General features: G+C 43.7%; 1 long non-coding RNA gene across 1 annotated transcript; it reads right to left on the bottom strand.

Moving 5' to 3' along the window:
- Window positions 1-10804: 10804 nt before the first annotated feature.
- On the bottom strand, window positions 10805-17141 carry LOC106022365. Its single transcript, XR_005870427.1, has 4 exons — window positions 16455-17141; window positions 14521-14710; window positions 13515-13748; window positions 10805-11380 (listed from the first exon to the last, which is right to left on the bottom strand). It is a non-coding gene; the product is annotated as an uncharacterized LOC106022365 (long non-coding RNA).
- Between the last annotated feature and the right edge of the window lie 2303 nt (window positions 17142-19444).

Genomic DNA, 19444 nt, shown 5'->3' with positions numbered 1-19444 from the left:
TTGAAAAAAAAAGATATTCTTTTTTTCTCAATATGTTTTATTTAAATTAGAAACATGAATGTTTCACATGTCAATCCAATCTCCCTCTCCCACCCCTCCTCCCTTATCCCTCCACCAGCCCTCCAGCCCCCCACCCAATCCCCACATCATTCCCAAGGGAGGGTGAGGCCCTCCTTGCGGGGATCTCCAGAGTCTGTCATTTCATCCAGGGCAGGACCTAGGCCCTTCCCCATGTGTTCAGGCTGAGAGAGCATCCCTTCATATGGAATGAGCTCCTAAAGTTCATTCATACGCCATGGTAAACACTGATCTACTACCCAAGGCCCGAGTGATTTCTGAGGCCTCTTCACTAACACTACATTCATGGAATTTAGATCAGTCCCCTGTTGGCCTCTCAGGCATCAGTTTGGGCTTCAAGAGCTCCCCCCTTATCTGGTCAGCTGTCTTTTTGGGTTTCACCATCATGGTCTTGACCCCTTTGCTCATCACTCCTCCATCTCTGTCACTAGGTTCCAGGAGTTCAGTTCAGTATTAAGCTGTGGGTATCTGTCTCTGCTTCCATCAGTCCCTGGATGAAGGTTCTAGGATGACATATAGGGTAGTCATCAACCCTATCATTAAGGAGGGGCTATAAGTGTAGTCTCTCCACTATTGTTTAGTTTGCCAGTTGGGGTTATCCTTGTAGATCTTTGGAGATCTCACTAGTGTCAGCTCTCTCTTCAAGCCTATAATGACTCGATCTGTTATGGTATCTCTCATCCTGCTCTTCTCTATTCTTACCTCGACTCAACCTTCCTGCTCCCCCATGCCTTCTTCTCCCCTCCTCTTATCCCCCTCTCTTTTTCCTGGTTCCCTCTCCCCTCATCCAATGTTCCCAATCTGCTTAGGAGAGCTTGCCTCATTCCACTTCTCTGGGGTATCATGCATCTCTCTTGGGAACCTCCTTGTTTCCCAGACTCACTGGCACTGGAATTGTAGGCTGACACTCCCCTGATCCATATCTAAAATCCATATATGAGTACATGAAGATTAAAAAGGCTACGTGCCAACTGTAAATAAAACACACCATTTTAAATCAAAGCTGATTATAAAAGCTGGTATATTTTATTTAACTCTCTTGAAAACTTAACAGTTTTTGCTAGGAAGGTTCTTTGGAATTCTCACAGGGTCTTCCTGATTCCAAGGATAAAGAAGCATAATTATTCCACCTCTTCCACGTGATGTCCAGACCTCCATGTTCACAAACCCAAGTGCAATAGGAATTATCCAGCATTTTGAAATGGCACCATGTACAATAGCTTGCAAATATTGCTCTCTTGCCATCTGAGAGGAAGGAGTTGAAAGCCTGGATTTGTCACTTCTCCAGGCTAAGGTCAAACTTCCTCTGCTCACCCCAGTTTTCTCCTATGCTGGTAGCCATGTAACACCTAAACCCCGAGCAAACTCAGGATGGAGAATTACTTCCTGACACCTTCCTGTGGCCAATCACAAGACCACACATGGGGTGGGAAAAGAAAAACATCCTTTTCTTTTCCTTCCAGAGGCTTTTCAATAGTGTTGTTTATTCTGTCTTTAATTCGGGGTGCTCTTAGAGCCTTAACTTATGATTAAGGGAGGTTCTTGAGGAGCTGGATAAATGGCTCAATCAGTAAAGCACTTACTATGCAAGCAGGGGAAACTGAGTTCGGGAACCCCCACACTGATGTAAAAAGGGAGACTGAGTTGGGATCAGCAGCTCCATGCAAAAAGCCAGCAGCACATATGAAATCCCAGCATTGGGTAGGAGACAGGAGGGTGTTTGGGACTTGCTGACCCCCAGTCTAGTGGAATCAGTGAACAGCAGGTTTGAAGGAGGTCTGTCTCAAAATCTAAAGTAGGGAGCAGTTAAGGAAGCTGCTTGACTTCAACTGGTGACCTACGCGCGTGCGCGCGCACGCGCGCACACACACACACACACACACACACACACACATACACACACACACACACCATATGCATTCACAGGTCACAGGGTTCTTGAATTGTTTAATTACTTGTTTCCACTTATAACAAATTATAATATGAATATAATCTCAGCTTGTTAGCTTCTTAATTTGTCAAGGCATGATATATTTTTGTAGATGTCCCTTATAATAAACTGTGCATTTAATCTGAGGATATAAACGCATAGACAAAACTGAATTTTGTAAATTCCTACATATATAAGCCTAATGCATGTGCACATGAATATGTAGTTAAATTTTATTCCTGGTTATAACCTTTATCCATAACCTGATTTGCTTTCGTCCACATGATACTGTGAGCTATTGGGAATGCAGTTTTAGCAGTTCTTTCTTTGCCTTAACACTGATTATTGAATAAAAGTTCATTCATGTCTTGCATATCTTGTAAATTGTGCCTTCTAGTTTTGTATAACCAGAGTTCTTACATGTTGTTATGTGCCTTTAAACTTCTGTATGCTTAATTTTGCCCCTTTTTACTTTTTTGTCACCATTGATCTGCTATAATGCTTATTATTCACCCCTTTATTTTATTTATTGTGGGCTTTAGAGTTTTTAAAAAGATTTATTGTATATTTTATTAGTGTGTGTGTGTGTGTGTGTGTGTGTGTGTGTGTGTGTGTGTGTGAATACCCACAGAGGCCAGTAGGGGGCTTTCAATGCCCTGATGCTGAAGTTACATGTGGTTGTGGGCTGCCTGATAGGAATGCTAGGAACCAAACTGGTCCTTTCCAAGAGCAGCAAATACTCTCAGCTCCTGAGTCATTTCTCCAGCCCCTACCTCCTTTATCTAAATTTTTATTTGCTTATCATTTTATATGTATGAGTTTTTGCCTGCATGTGTGTGTGCACCTGGGGCCCTCAGAGGCCACATGATGGTGTCAGATCCACTAGAATTGGAGTTACAGACAGTTGTGAGCCTACATGTAGGTGAGGGACATCAAACCCAGGTACTCTAGAAGGACGGCCCGTGCTCTTAACCACTGAGCTTGTCTCTCCAGTTCCTCACCTTAGTCATTTCCACAGTTTTCCAAGGGGCCAGAATAGTCTCTGCTTTTTATACAATAATCCAGTCTACTTATATTTATTATAGTAATAACAATGTGGAGGGGGGGCAGGAAGGCGAGTAATTTGCACTGAGCACTCCTCGTGAGTGAGCAGCCTGCTGCTACTTGCTGTCCCATGCAGCTCTTCCAACTTAACATTTCTCACTGATTTTACTTCGCTTGTTTCCTCTTTTTTTTTTTCCTTATTTTATGACAGAGTTACATTTTCCCTTCATACTAACTCAGAGTTCACTGGAATCTCCTGTTCCTCACAGGTTACCTCTTTTTTCCAAGACACATAATTTGGAACGCAGCCTCTGCAGTTGCTTTGGAAAAGCTGACTTCTCTTTTTCCTGACACAGTGTTCTAACCCGAACCTCTCCCCCATACCACTATGACGTGATATTTAGAACATGGTGCCTCCCCTGCTCCTAGTTAGCCAAAAGGTCCTTTACAAAGCTTGTCCTTACTTCATCACCTCACGCCTTCCAAACGCTTCTCTGGGAAGCAGTATTAGTGCTACCCTTAAAACAAGTCTTTCTCTGTCCTGCCAGCTACCAAATAATGGCATTGAGACTTAGAATTAATTGTAAAAGCTCACCTTATAGCTTAGGTTTGTTCTTCTAGCTCTTACAACTCAAATTAGCCCATTACTGTTCGTCTACCTATTTCCGAGAGACTCATGGCTTTTACCTCTCCTCCTGCATGTCTTGATCCCTCTGCCTTCAGCTGGCAACTCCGCTTTCCTCTTCCCAGAGCTCTCTGTCCCCAGAAGTCCTACCTAACCCCTCCCTGCCTAACAAACGGACATTCATCTCTTTATTAAACCAATCACAGTGACACATCCTCACACAGTGTAAAAGAATATTCCACAACATTCCTGTACAGTCCCATGGCCTGGCCTGGACATTCACTTTCAGAAATTCCTGCTTAGTACCTGCTGTGCCCCTCCCAGGCAACCTACCATTAACATACAAGGTTTCTGCTCAGAGTCACTAGTTGTTAGATTGTGTGACCATTTCCTAATTTCTGCCGCTGCGGATGAAAACACAGCTTCAGTTCTGTTACTTGTTATTTAAATGGTCTTTGCATCTGCACGTTCAAAGCTTTGTTCTCCCTAACTTTGAAATCCTAATTCTTAAAAAAACTAAATGCCTACTATAACCCAATATTTATTGAATACTTGCTAGATGCAAGGCACTAGTCTAAACATTTTCATGTGTTAATCCCTTTCATTCTCAATTCAACATTTTGGGGTAAATACTACTGTTGCATTCCTTCAACATATGGGGGAAATAAGGCTCTGAGATTAAGTGTATGGTCCAATTTCAAGTGCCTCATTAAGGACTGAGGTGATGGGAACTTCACATCCAAGCAGTCTGTGTCCAGGATCTGAGTCATTCACCATATACACTTAGTAACAAACTCAACTGAATCTTGATATCCCCTTTGAATTGATGGACTTGGCTTTTTTTTCCAAATCCAGTAGTACATTCTTCTACACTGGGATTTACTCCAGCAATGGTTCAGTTTATATTTTTTCATTGTTTCTAGAGTTTCTCTAGATCCACTTAGCTATTTTCTTCCTTCATTCTCTCGAGATATCCCAAGTTAAAGTCTAAGCTCATATAGTTTTGTTATCTAGCAATAAAGTATAATCTGTGTGCTGCCCAAGAATGTCTTTGTGGGGATAAGTACTGTAGTTAGCCTGCAGAGTGATAGGTTTCATTATGGGCCAAAATGTCTTCTTCAGGACCGTGACTCCAGTATCATGATTTTCAAGAATGGCCAGCCATTATCAAGAGACTTAAATGATACAAATGAGAACTCAGGAGAAGACTAGATAGGGTGAGGCCCACAAAAGAGCCCAGAGTCTGTGTTGGTGATGCTCAGGTACCTCTCTCCCAGCACATGGACTGGTGCTTGGTGACAACCTGAAGGTTCTCCACACACCATAAGCTCAGGGTTGTCATGGAAGCTTTACTTCATGGGCATGGTGGACTAAGTTATTGTCATTAATAATTAACTCAACCTCTAACCCCCCCTCCACTTTTCAGAAGTTGGGGGCTAAAGCTGAAAGTTCCTATCTCAAGCAAAGGCCTCGTTCCTCCAGCAACAAACCCCACCCACCAAGATCCACCTAATTAGCATAAACTGGAGTATTAATGAAGAACCACATTTCTAGTGGCACGAAGTACTCCTCTCACCTCTGCTAGGGAGAAAGGTCAAGTGTGGATTTCTAAGTGTTTAGTCAGCCTACAGGATGGTTAATATTGACAGCCTGACTGGATCTGGAATTACCCAGAAGACACGTCTCTGGACATACCTGTGGTAGATTATCTACATCAGGTTGAGGTAGGAAGACCTATCTTACCTGCAAGGAGCACAATTCTGTGGGCTGGAGCCCTGGTCTGAATAAAAAGGACAAAGGAAAGGGAGCTGGACACCAGCATCCATCCACTCCCTTCTTTCTGACTGCAGAGGCAACACAGCCATGTCCATCCAGCTCCTGCCTCTATAGCTCCCCCTACCGTGGTGGACTATATACCCTGTGATTGTCAAGCAACATGGAAAGTAACCAATACAGCATATACAACAATGGGTTTCATTATGGCATTTTCATAAACATATTTATCATTGTACCTTGTTCAAATTTGCCCTGACTGCTCCCCCAGTCCACTCTCCAGCCCCCCTCTCTGTGTTCCCATTCTTCTTTCCAATTAGTCATTCTTCTGTATTCACATCCTATATACACATGTGTGCACATATATAATATACCTTTATTTTTCAGCATATGAGAGGAAATATGCAGTTCTGTCCTTCTCCATCCTATTACGCTCTCTTTTCCCTTCCCCCTTTATTTCTTCCTCCCCTTCATGATCTTCTACTCCCATGCTCTATGAATATTCAGAGATGTTTTTAATGTATGTGTCATTGAGCTCCACAGCATTGACTTGTAAGCAGATTAAAACACTATCAGAAGGGAATGGGCCCATTTTAGGGGATGTAGGTAATCCCAGCACAGTTCAAAGGAATAGATCTATGTAACTAAGGATGAAGGGAGTTAAGGCTTGTAGGAGCCCTTCCAAGTGCAGCAAAAAGCAACATTCAGTCCAAGGGGAGGGCAGTGTGGGAGAGCCACCACACAGCCACAAAGCACCGGCTGTGTCAGGACCCATATATGGAAGTGCATTCCATCTTGCCAGGAGTTTAGAGAGCTCAAAATCAGTCCTATTGTCTTTAAGCTAATAGCTTAATGACTGCAGCACGTCCTGGCCTCGGTGGTGAATAGCTCCTATCTAAATAACAACAGACTTAGGCTCATCCTGAAGGCTAGGTGCTGCAGCTATAAAACACCTGATGGCCAAGCAGTACATGCAGCTAAGGAGTGTCTTTAGGATTAAGGGAAGTAATTGCCATTTGTCCTTTACACATAATAATAGAAGTCTTCTGCCAGTGTCCCCACCTTTGGTTTGTTTACTTAAGATGCTGTATGAATAAGCAGAGGCATTCAGTATGGACTGAAACTGCCCTCCTGACACTATCCTAAGTCTCCATCTTTCCTTTACCATCTACAGCTAGCCTTTCCCTCATCCTTACATCCCCACCCTAGTAGTGGACCTGAGGCTGATTGGCTCATCAATCCCACAAACACCAGTCTGCAACACTGCTGCGTGGTTCCCCTACTCACCCTTTCCTCAGCTGTTCTAGAAGCTCTCACTTGACCTATTTAGAGTTTGCTTTTATGGCACCACTACACATGTTTTAAAATGCGACCAAGAATCGGCATCTGGCCTGGATCTTAGCTATCTAAAACTTAGACTGCTCTCAAACATTCTTCTTAAAACAGGCAAAGACGAACATTTGCAGGGGCCAAGTTCTAATAGTATTGACAGAATCTGAAAGGAAGCCCCCACAAACTTGAATGAATGAAGCTGTCCAGGATGTGGGGACAAGGCAAATCTGCAACCTGTTCCCACTCCGCTCTGCTTTGGGATGCAGGATCGGGACCATTCAGTGAACCCTCTGATTCACACAGTTCTGTGGTCAGGCGGCCATCTGGAAATCTCAACTAAAAGTGGACAAAGTGGGTGCGTTGCCTCCCAGAAAGGGAAAGCATTAAAGGCAACACACAGAGATAAGTCTGCTGGAGACAAGTCAGATAAGAAGCCCCAGATGCTGGGAATTAACTCAGTGTACATGAGCCCGATGTGTGCCTGATGAGAGCAGAGGGGATTCAAGCCATCCAAGGGTGTGCACAGTGCACACAGGAAGCCCACACACTGTGATTACTGCCCAGCATCTTGTTTGGTAGCTCATGGACCCGATGGTGGTAGGAGTGGATAATCACAGACTAAGAGAATGATAATGATGCCAGATGAACGCCAGAAGAGGTGGGAGAGGGCGAGAGGGGGAAGGGAGGGAAGTGGGGCTGGGGAGATGGAGAAGAAGGAAATAAGATAGTGAGTTATTTCAAAGGAATAAAAGCTACAGTAGAAGAGCAACATAGAAAACTGAAATAACAGACAAAGCAAGGGGGCACTGAAGAATAAACACAAAAGCTCTTCCAGGAGGGAGCCATGGTAAAAACACGGAACACTCGTGTTAGAGGTGCAGGTTACAAGCGCAGGCCTTGTATCCGCTCACTGGCGATCTCGAGGACAAACCAGAAAGGCTGGAATAGGAGGAACACCCGAATCCCACATCAGGGGAGGAGGCTGAGGCCAAAGCTGCTCACCACACCCCAGACACAATTGTCCACAAGCTGCCTCATTCTGAAAAGTCGCTGCAAAGGCTGACAGAGAAAGGTTCAATGGGCACGCAGGTAGGAATCTGTGTTACCTACAGTGGGACAGGGAGGAATATTGGCAGAGCAGTTTTGGAGAAAGAACGCGGAAGTCAGACAAGTGTGAGCACATGGGTGCCTTCCTTCAATTGAGGTGATAGGAAGACACCCTCAGCTGTGTAAGTGTTCAGGAGACAAGAGTACCTATCATGAGATAGGTTACCCAGTCCGAGAATGAGGAAGCCTGGAGGCAGGAACAGGGGCAGGCAGCAAGGGCCTCCAGGAACTGCCTGTGGAATTGCACCTGAGTAGTGCCGTGGGTACATGAGCTGCAAATGTCAGAAGTGGTTTGAACAGCGATAATGAAGAGGGTAAACATTATTGCCCAGCTACCGCTTGGATCAAAAACTCAGAAAGAGGAACGTGGTAAAGTAGCGAGACTCAAGAACCTCAGCCTCTACAGGAATTGCTTGTGAAGGCAGCAGTAGTTAGTCAAGCATGGCAGTACATGCCTGCCTTCCCAGGGCTTGAGGTGCTGAGGCAAGGGGCTAGCCCAGGCACCACAGTGAGTTCCAGACCAGTCTAGACTGCAGATGAGAGTCTGTCTTTAAATGAGTTAATTCTTTTAAAAGGGCAACTTTAGGGCTTGAGAGATGGCTCAGCCGTTAAGAGAACTTCCTATCTTGCAGAGGGTCCCAGTTTGATTCTCCAGTTCCAGGGGATACTACACTTTCTGGCCTCTGCATGTACACAGTGCATATAGGCTCACGCAGGAACACAAATGTAAATAAAAATAAGTAAGTATTCTTAAGGCAACTTTACTCTTCACTTTGGATTATTAAGGAACAGCACCTTTAAAAAAGGTGTTTTCGCCGGGCGGTGGTGGCGCACACCTTTAATCCCAGCACTCGGGAAGCAGAGGCAGGCGGATCTCTGTGAGTTCGAGGCTGGGCTGGACCGACAGCCTCCAAAACAACACAGAGAAACCTTGTCTCATAAAAACCAAAAAAAAAAAAAAAAAAAAAAAAGGTGTTTTCAATGATGTAAAACAGCCAATAGCTGAGTTTCAAATGAGATGTTCCCTTCTCAAGCCACTCCTTTCTCCACTGAGAATTGATTATTATCTTCTTCAGTTTGACAGAATCAACTGTGCCTGCTCTTCACTTTCATGTAGATACTTCTTGCGAACAGTGTGCAACCCTCTCTAGTCCTTAAAGCATACAGTCTGCCTACTACTTCTCTGGCTTCTGCATCTGTGAAGTCAATCAACCACTGAGCAAAAATATTTAAAAAGAAAACTGCATCTATACTGAACGTGTGGAGACCTTTTTCTCATCACAATTCTTTAAACAGTACAGTATAATGATGCTTATATTACATACGGGTCTCATAAGTAGTCTAGAGATGACTTGAAGTGTGTGGAAAGATATCCATATGCAAATACCTTACAACTTCATAAAGGCATGTATCCAAAGGTCTTATCATCCATAGAGGGCCTAAACCAGCCCTCACAGACATGACTGTGTTTGTGTGTGGCTCAGTTCCCTATGCTCTGGTGGTTCATGGTTATATATTGATATCACCTGGAAACTATATGATTAATCTCAATGCCTAGCTCTAATGCTGAGAGATTCCAGTGTCATTGGTCTGGCACAGAATAGTATCAGACAAAGTTGAGAACCCTTTGCTTACTCTTCCCTCTCCCAGCAAAATACTGAGAAGTTTCCCATCAAACCTGTCTCCACAGCCATCCTTACACCACAATTGTAAATTGCGCCTGTGGAATAGTTCTTACTAAATTGAAGGCACTAATGCTACAAAAATCTGTCAGGCATTTTTGTCCTAACATTAGCACACTCCACTGGTACTAGACAGTAGTTCTAACTTTTTTAAAGGCTCCTTTTCTTTGGGTTGGATGCAGTGCCACCACAATCTCTCCTTTTCTCTGACGTCCCTGTGAGTGTCCTCAGGAATGTCACCCACTCTAGACAGTCAGGAGATGTGGTGCTCTACTGGACCTTCTGTGAAGGGTGGTTCAGATCCTCTTACTCTCCCTCCTTTGGGCTATGACTGTGGATTCCATCTATTCTGGAGAGGCTTCCAATTGTGCCTCGCTAGCTAAGACTTTCTCATGAACTCCCGGCCATACAGCCTATGTCCATGCTTCATGTCCTCTCTCTCACTGGGACGTCCATGGTCCTCTACCCGGGTACACAGCATCCATCATGCCCCTTCCCTGGGGCTCCCGTGATCCTTTCCCTAGAAACACAGCACCCATCCGTGAACAGAGGCAGACACTCAGGGGATCCTCTCACATGACTCCACACTCAACCCTGCTCAGAAACTCCTTTGCATCTGCCCACCTCCATGAGCACCAGTGACAGCCAGGCTGCTGAAGTCCCCTGCAGCCTGCTGGCCTGTCAAGCTTTGCAAACCTGACATCTTTACTATTTGCCCTCTAGATTAAAACTCCTTGGCATCTTATTTTTCTTCAAAAAGGGAGGGATCCAAATTCTTACTGTGACCCCTAACGTCCTTTCTGTGGTGGTCCTCCTTCTCTCCTGTCCCTTACTATTTCTCTCCAAATTCCATCGACAGTAGCCTTAAAGATTTTCTTCACACATAGCTTTCCCTCTGCAGAGAAAGGACATACCTACCTCACAGCTCCTCCACGCACCAGCTCCCTAAACATACCAGCATGGTCCTGCGGGGATCTCTTCCCTTCCCTTCATGCTAGCCAGGGCTACAGAGTAAAATCTTATCAAGAAGGAAGAGGAGGAGAAGAGAAGGAGAGGAAGAGGACAAAGAGGAGGAAAGAAAGGAAAGACAAACAAATAACAGCAAAAAAAAAAACCCAAAACCCACTACAAGTGGTAAAACTGTGAGAGATGACAATGTAATACACAAGATAAAGCAGTGGGGTCATACCAGCTATGAAAACAACTGTAGTCAATAGTCAAAGTACAATGTCATTTTGGAAATCATTTTTAATGATCCCATTGGGACACATGAAATTTCACACAATAAAAATATTCAGTACAGTAAATCTTAATTTCTACATCCTGCCCAAGAAAAAGGAACACCAAAGTGCTCATGGCTATTATCCTGTTTGTCAAAATTGTAGCTGTTTTCATTTTCATCTTTGTGTTTTGAGTTATGAGTTATGTATAGGGAAACGACATTAATCTACCAGTAAGAGAGAAGTTATATTGGTCAATAACTCTTTGTGTTACCAGGTACAGACAACCGAATTCAGAGGGATTGACACAATACCAGACTGGGGCTGACATCACTAATGAGGTTAAGCGTGATCGGTCTGTGTTCTTTTCCTGCAAATCTCTTCTTTCGTGTCCATGTTGGCATTGTACTTCATCCTCAGATTAACTTCTCTCATAATCACAAAACAGCTGTGGTGGTTCCAGGAGTCCCTTACTGCACAGGCGAGAAGGAGGTACCTGTATCCAGATGATTGGCCCAGTGTAGAACACGTGTGGCCATATATGAGCCAATCACTGCGGTTGGAGGAGGCTGCACCATCAGTAGGGATTCTGAAGAAGCCAGAGGGACAAGGGTGTGAATGTACAATCCAGAGCTGGGTTCTGAGTGGAGGAACAGCACCCCCACACAGGTTACTTCAAAATCCAAAGCTGCTGTGCATGGCGGAGGAAGCCTTTAGTTCCAATTGCTAGGAGGCAGAGATAGGTGGACCTCTGTGAGTTCTCGGCCAACCAGGGCTACACATTAGGACTGTCTCAAAAGTTCACTGCTACAGAGAAGAACTTACCATTAAAACAGCTAGGAGAGCCGGGCGGTGGTGGCACATGCCTTTAATCCCAGCACTCGGGAGGCAAAGGATCTTTGTGAGTTCTAGACCAGCCTGTTCTAGAACAAGAGCTAGTTCCAGGGCAGTCTCCAAAGCCACAAAGAAACCATGTCTCGGGAAAAAAAAAAAGCCAGTTAGGAGAGCCTTGATGGGGGAGATGCCTGGGAAGGTACCGGGGCTCTATGGAGCAAGCTGACTAGGGGAGTATCCAGTGAGGTCTGGGTGTGATGGAGAGAGCCTGACTCAAAGAATAGGGTCTCCAGTCACACACTCCACCAGAGACACAAGCATGAAACAAAGGAACAAAGCCATTAGGAGTTCTGCGTGAGAAGCGCACTCTACTGATGGAAAGTAAAATTAGTACAGTAGTCGGTGGTTAAAAAGGGAGTGGGGGAAATCACAGGGCAGGTGTTGTAGCTCAGAGATAGGATGCATTGCTTTGCCATGCATGAAGTCCTAGATTCAATCACCCAGTTTGCTAAAAAAGGAAGGAGGAAGAGAAAGGAAGGAATCCATTGACTTTGGGCTGGAATTGTAGCTTAGTGATAGTGCACTAGACTAGCATGTAATAGGCTCTAAGTTCAATTCCCAATATTGATTTAAAATAAAAAAGAAGATTCACTTTCCAAACATTCGCTCTAAACTGTCTAAAATTCAAATATTCTCTGCCAAAAAAAAACCCTGGCATAATCATCTGGAGGGGTTTTCACAGGGTTTACAACCATCCTATACGATCCCATTTCAGTAGCATTGAAATGTACACAGCTTTTGAGCATCCTCAGGACTAAAGAACTAATGCTAAATTTACTCTATCTAGAAAGGGTTTGTTTTGTTGGGTTTTTTGTTTGTTTGTTTGTTTTTTGTTTTTGTTTTTGTTTTTTTGGTTTTTACGAGACAGGGTTTCTCTGTATTGTTTTGGAGGCTATCGGTCCAGCCCGGCCTTGAACTCACAAAGATCCGCCTGCCTCTGCCTCCCGAGTGCTGGGATTAAAGGCGTGCACCACCATTGCCCGGCCTATCCAGAAAGGGTTTTAAAGGTTATTTTAAGCTAGACTCACTGGCAAAATTTGTCACCCCAGCATTTGGGAGTCGGAGGCAGGAGGATCACAAGTTCTAGGCCTACTTGGGATTAAAAAAGAAAGAGAGAGAGAGAAAGAAAAAAAGGAACAAAGAGAGAAAGAAAGAAACCTAAAATTATAAGAGGTAATAAAAATGGCTGGTAATATATGGGAATATGACCAGTGTTGGGTCATTTGCCCTGTGTAGTATACATAAGGGCCTGTGTTCAATCACCATTGCTGTAGGGGGAGAAAAATTTTGTAAATAAAAATCTTCTTAAAAACAACAGATAGAAGCAGCGAGAGCACTTTTCCGGAAATCTGCAGAGGGAGGGGTGTGAGAAAGAAGCAGTTAGGGACTCCAGAATCAGGAAGAAGTTTTGGAACAGCAGTGGAGGGAGTACTCTACACAGGATAGAGCGTTGTTTGGAGGGAGTACTCTACACAGGATAGAGCGTTGTTTGGAGGGAGTACTCTACACAGGATAGAGCGTTGTTTGGAGGGAGTACTCTACACAGGATAGAGCGTTGTTGCTACCTTGGCCTCTTTGCTCCCTGCCACAGGCGGGCCAGGCCTAGGAGGCATCTAAAGCCTCCATGTACCCTCCCTGTCCTTATATCTGCGAAAACACTGCCTGGCATCTCAGCATCAGAGACATTTACCTCAGAGTCAAACAGTTCACTCACCCACCCCCCGCCCCTCATCCCAACTCAACATGAGTCTGTCTTTGTTCCTACTGCTCATTGCAGTCTTGTTTGACAATATAATGAGGGCTTTTTAGCCAGATGGAAAATGCCTCACCTGAGTGCTTAATGTCATGGCTGCCAAGGCGCTCAGCCCCCAGGCGCTCCCATCTCTGGGGAAGGGGTTGCAGACCTCTAGCTCAGCCAAGGGCTCTGGGCTGGTGTCTTGCTCCACTAAGCCACTCTTGAAACAGCAGAAGGCAGGGGCTTCTGTCAGTTCAAATTTCCTGGCGTGTATGGGCCAGTGTCACAATCCTGAAGGTGCCTGGGTGTAGTCTGTTCTGTCAAGTCCCTGGAACAGCATGAGATGGGAAGAGCCAGGGTGTAATCACAGAATAGCAAGAGGATTGGGAGGTGACTCGGTGGGGAGTTGGTTTGTGGATGGGCTACCTGTAGTAGAGGCAGGACAACTGAGCTCCTTCCATAAAATAAGCTTAAGAAACTTTCTCCACAAGCTTGGAAACTCACCACATAGCCTGTTCAGTCTACAGTAAGAATATTGTGTCAAGACTACTTTGAGGTCAAATCTACAGAGTGCATATGGGAGGGAACAGGGATAGCATCCAATTAACATTAGATAGTCAGTCAGGAGAAGTGTGCACGCAAAATGCTACCAGACTTGTGAATGTTCCATGTGAAGCTTATACTGATTTTTTAAAATAACTTCTAACGCATCACATTGGGGTTCAGCATTCTACCCAAATATTTATCTTGCCTCTCGCCTCTAACATTGACCCCATAATGCTTATGTGCTGTGCCTTTTCTGTTGTTTGGTGGTCTTTCCTTATCTGACTTGAAAGCAAGCACTGTCCTTGACCAGACTCTAGCATCTACAGAGCATTCTGGATACACAATGGTTGAGGTTGTGGGTGTGGCTTGCTAGTAAAACCGTTCTTAGTATGTGGGAGGCCCTGGGTTTCATTCCCAGTAGAAAAAAAAAAACAACAACAATCACACCATCTGGAAATGTTTATGCCAGAGTTTAAGTCATAGTGGCTGAATTAATCAGTTAACCAAGGAATAGAAAGAATATGGTCATTCGAGGAAGAACACAAAATATACACCTTACAGAGAACAATGTGGAGCCTTCAGAAACTTTGCAAAAACTAAATCATCACTCCAAATGAAGAGATTCCTTTAAGATCAACTCAGTCTTCTTTCCTTCTTCGAAAGAAATCAGTCTAATTGATGAAGGGAGCAGCCAGAAGCACCTTGGCCTAAGTACTGCCATCTTGACTTCAGACTCCATTTTACCTGCAAGGTGAAATAAAGTTCAGGTTCCCAAGCTCTGGGTGGGGCTGAGAACTTTCTAATGGCTTACCAAGCTCCTCCCTAAACCATGCAAATAGTGGCTATGTATCTTTAGTTTTCTAGAAACATTATGGCTGATCCTAACAACAGAAGGAACAAATGAATCTGATTGGCTGGACTGAAAGGCTTATGCTATATATCGGTTGACAATGACAGGAACATTCAAGGAAGCCCCTAATCTCTAAATCTTGATTGGTGGAAATTGTAACTGTAAGTTGGCAACCCATGTTTGTGATTTTTGTGCTTATAAACCTCACTGCTGTTCCTGCTCAGAGAGAGACTCTTAATCTCAGGGTTATGTGTTCAATCTCACATTGGGAACCATTTATAGGCAGAGTTTCTCTGTGTATCAGTAGCTGTTCCCAAATAACCACAAAGAGGCTTAATATTAATTATGAATGCTTGACCGATAACTCAGGCTTATTACTAGCTAGCTCTTACAACTTAGATTAACTCATTACTATTAATCTATGTATTGCCAAGTAGTTCACGGCTTTTCCTGTCCTCCAGCATGTTTTTCTCCCTCTGTGTCTCCCTCCTGGTGACCACTCTGACTTTGCCTTTCTTGTTCCCAGTTTTCTCTCTGTCCCCAACATCCTGCCTAGCTATCTGCCAATTAGATTTTTATTAACAATGAGAGCAATACATTTTCACTGGGTACAGAAGAATTATTCCACAGAATTTTCCCATTTTGTCTAAATAAAATGGAAGGTCTTAACTTTAACATAGTAAAATTGTATACGATAAAACGATTATCAAGCCCGGCACTGGTGGCACATGCCTTTAATCCCAGCACTCGGGATTACAGAGTGAGTTCCAGGACAGCCTCTAAAACAATACAGAGAAATCCTGTCTCAAAACAACAACAACAACAAAAAAAAGATTATAAGCAAGAATTACAATATCCAGTTGATTTGTATTTGACCAAAAAAAATTCCATTACCTATCCTATCTTGGTGAGTCTAAAGTTTTATACCTAATTTACATTCTATCAAAACTAAGGAAAATTTTAACTATGGCCATCTAGTCTTCAACTCTATCAAAGACCCCAGAATGATAAAATATTATCTAAAGGGACATCTGGCTGCCTGGACAGTCATCCAAAGTTCTTCTGTAACATTGGGGCATCTATCTTTGGTCTTCAGGCCTAGTATATCTGACAAACATTTTTGAGAAGCAGGGAATTTTGAAGGACTCTACTATCTTGTCTTGACAAAGTTTGCCAGTCACTTTTTTTCATTCTTCTGGCTCAGTTTAGACAGTCTACTGTCAGCAATTGAGGCAAGGGGTGTTTCTTTGACCAAAAGGCTAGCTTTTGCCATGAACTTCATGGCAAAAACTTCATTCTTAGATGTTCATCATCTTCTTTGAAGCAGATTGGTGCTGCCAGAAACAGACATAACTCATTCTCATAAAAAGCCTTATAGCATTAAGATATCTTAAATGCCATATTCTGTAGTTCTCTGGAGTGTTTGAAGACCACCTGTCTATTTAAAATATATCTCTGTTCAACCAGGTGGTGGTGCGCACACCTTTAATCCCAGCACTCAGAAGGCAGAGGCAGGAAGATTTCCATGAGTTCCAGGCTGGCCTGGTCTACAGAGTGGGTGCCAAGACAGGCTCCAAAGCTACAGAGAAACCCTGTCTCTAAAACACAAAACAAAACAAAACCTTAATTCCCAGCTACCTGGTAAGACTCGAACCCATCATGTACAGGAAGATACATGAAGTCTTTTACTAGAATTAGTACTTTATGTGACTATTAATATCATTACAGTCCTGCAAACCCTCATCAATCAGTAACCTGCTTATGTGGTAAATTATTCAAATTATTTGGGATCCATAAGTGTTGTCTCTCTCTGTCCTCTTGGTGCTTAATGAGCTAGGTCTAACACTGCCACTTCCTGATATGGTGCTGCCACTTCCTGTTCTGATGCTGGAGTGCTACCACTTCCTGTACAGATGCCGGAGTGCTACCACTTCCTGTAGAGATGCAGGAGTGCTGCCACTTCCTGTTCTGATGCCGGAGTGCTGCCACTTCCTGTAGAGATGCCGGAGTGCTGCCACTTCCAGTAGAGATGCCGGAGTGTTACCACTTCCTGTACAGATGCCGGAGTGCTGCCACTTCCTGTTGCTGGAGTGCTGCCACTTCCTGTCTGTGTTAGAGACTGCTGCTGCTTCCTGAGGCGAGTGATTCCACTTGGTGATGGTGCTGCCACTTCCTGGTGATGCCGTTCAGCTGTTGAGCTCTGGGCCTCCTCATCCATCCGCAATGATTTTACCTAGGGATCAGATAACTTCCAGAAACACTCTGTGATGGGCATTGCTGTGAACTTGACAGGATAAGTGACAAGTCTCTGAGAATTTTCTAGATTAGGTGGAGGTGAGAAGATTTACCAGAAAAGTAGGTGGCCCCATCCCAAGGGCTAGTGTTTCAGACTTAACTAAATAAAAAAGAGAGAACAGCTGATCACCTCAGCTTCCTGACTGTGCCAGCTGCCTCTTGCTGCTGCTGCCCTCATGATGAGGGTAAGTCAAAATAAGCCCTTCCTTCCTTAGGATGTTTTTGTCTTATCAACAAGAATACTTATGCAACTGGATCTGATGGCCATGCATGCCTTTAGTCCCAGCACTTGGGAAGCAGAGGCAGGAGGTGAAGAACCAGCCTACCTCCATCTTAGGCTTACAAGCTATCTTATAGTGCAGACAAACTATGTCCATTCCTATTTATGATTAAACCTCTGTTTCTCCAGGACTGAGCTATTCCCTACCTGTAACCTTAACTACAAATGGTTCTGTTCTGCTTGCTCAAAGAATGGCAATCATGTCTTTCGTTCAAAAAAAAATTTTTAAACCATCTTGCAAACCTACCTTTCTTTCAAAAGGTTATATGGCTACCCATGACTACTTTATTATAACCACCTGTTGGGGTTCCCCTTGTTTTGACCACCTGTTATGTTCTGTTCCTATAACTTTACCTATTTCTCCCCATTTGGAAACCTCCTAACCCTGACCTATGAAAGTCTTGCCTTTTCTCACATCCAATGCTGACTTCTGACATGAATTTAAAAAAAAAGCTGTCTTTGATTAATTTGCCCCTGACAATTTGGGTCAGTGGTCTTTTCCCTCTGATTTTGGAGATTAGCAATGACTCTGTCCGAGGCCAACCTAGTCTACACATCAAGTTCCAGGCCAGTCAGGGCTACACAGTTAGACCTTGTCAGAAATAAGAAAAAAAGAAATGGAAAAAGAATAAACTTTCCACAAGGGTGCAATAAGTGGTTCTCACATATTCTTGGCAACCCAAGGCTGTCTAGTTGGTATTAAAGCCTACTCGAGAGGAAAGTAATACAATGCAAAAGAAACCTAGCCAGCTTCTCAGGGCTAGGGAGGTCATGGGGCTTAGAGAAGAGCACACTGCCTCCACCTCTTTGGGCCAGCATAATTCCTTACAATATTCCAATTTTCTCCTTCTACCCACAAGTAAGTATAGTTGCTACTTCTCAGCAAAGAAGCCCCTGCTCACAGCAGATAGGGACCATCCCAGAAAACCATGCCTGGATACCATGCAGAGATGAACAGACATTGGGAGCCCAGTTACAACAGATGCATCTGTATCACAGTTCCTACATCTATGGCTCAGAGAGCCTAGGAGAAGATGGGGTGGAAAGACTATAAAAACCAGAGTACCAGGATGTCTGCTGTCAGTCTCTCCTAGGAACGACTGAATAAACACTACTAGAATGATGTCAATGGTAAGGATAACATGGAAGGAGGAAATTTTCATGGGTCCTGTCCCACCCCTAGATGGTGAACTATAGGAAACTTGTGACTGTCCGGAGAGGAGGAATTAGCCTCGCCCAGAGATGATGCCCTTCACTGCTCATCCAGTGCAGAGTGGACAGTTCTAAATCCACATACACACAAACAACAGAAACACTCTCAGAAGGTTGTGTTTATACATTTGTGCGCACGTATACATACAGGCATTTGTATGTAGCACTAATAATAAAAGAGGCTATCAATTTGAGGTTGGGGCATAGAAGAGGCTAAAGGGAGGAAAGGAAAGAGAGAAAGTGATATAATTCCATTTTAATTAAAATGTATTTTAAAAATAAAATAAACCATGAAGGCAAATTATTAAAAAGATTTTAAAAACAACAATTTTAAAAGAGCACTGTTGAAGAAGTAGGAAGATATAAAATACAAATAGATACGACAAAGGAGGGCAAGAGATAATCAAGTGAATTATTTTTATCAAATAATTCCAAGTGGTCCATCTTACTTTATAATATAAAGATTGCACTCCATTGTATCATACAACATAATGTTGCCTTGCATTGTCTTTCGTCATATAGTGAAATTCCACTAGATGCTAACCCACTTGAAGGCCAGATGAGGTTTGGAGACTCACCCACCATGGTGCTTGGCCAACAAAAATCACCAGTCTCCACAGAGGAAATGAGAGAAAATGTGATTTTACAATGATCCCAGGGATCCAAGACACAGCCGTGTTTCTATTTCTCTCTGCTCCCCTTTGACGTAGATGTTGCTCTTTATTATCTTAATAATGTTGAACCTCGTAATTTAGATGTGGAGGAAAACCATAAACCTCAACTGTCCTGTGTAAGCGCATGCGTGCCTGTGTGAGTGTGTGGGGGGGGGGGCAGCAGCGTG

The sequence above is a fragment of the Mesocricetus auratus genome, unplaced genomic scaffold (assembly GCF_017639785.1).
Source record: "Mesocricetus auratus isolate SY011 unplaced genomic scaffold, BCM_Maur_2.0 Super-Scaffold_100022, whole genome shotgun sequence".
Taxonomy (NCBI): domain Eukaryota; kingdom Metazoa; phylum Chordata; class Mammalia; order Rodentia; family Cricetidae; genus Mesocricetus; species Mesocricetus auratus.
The sequence above is the reverse complement of the archived record's forward strand: the minus strand, read 5'-3'. Positions and strand labels throughout refer to the sequence as shown.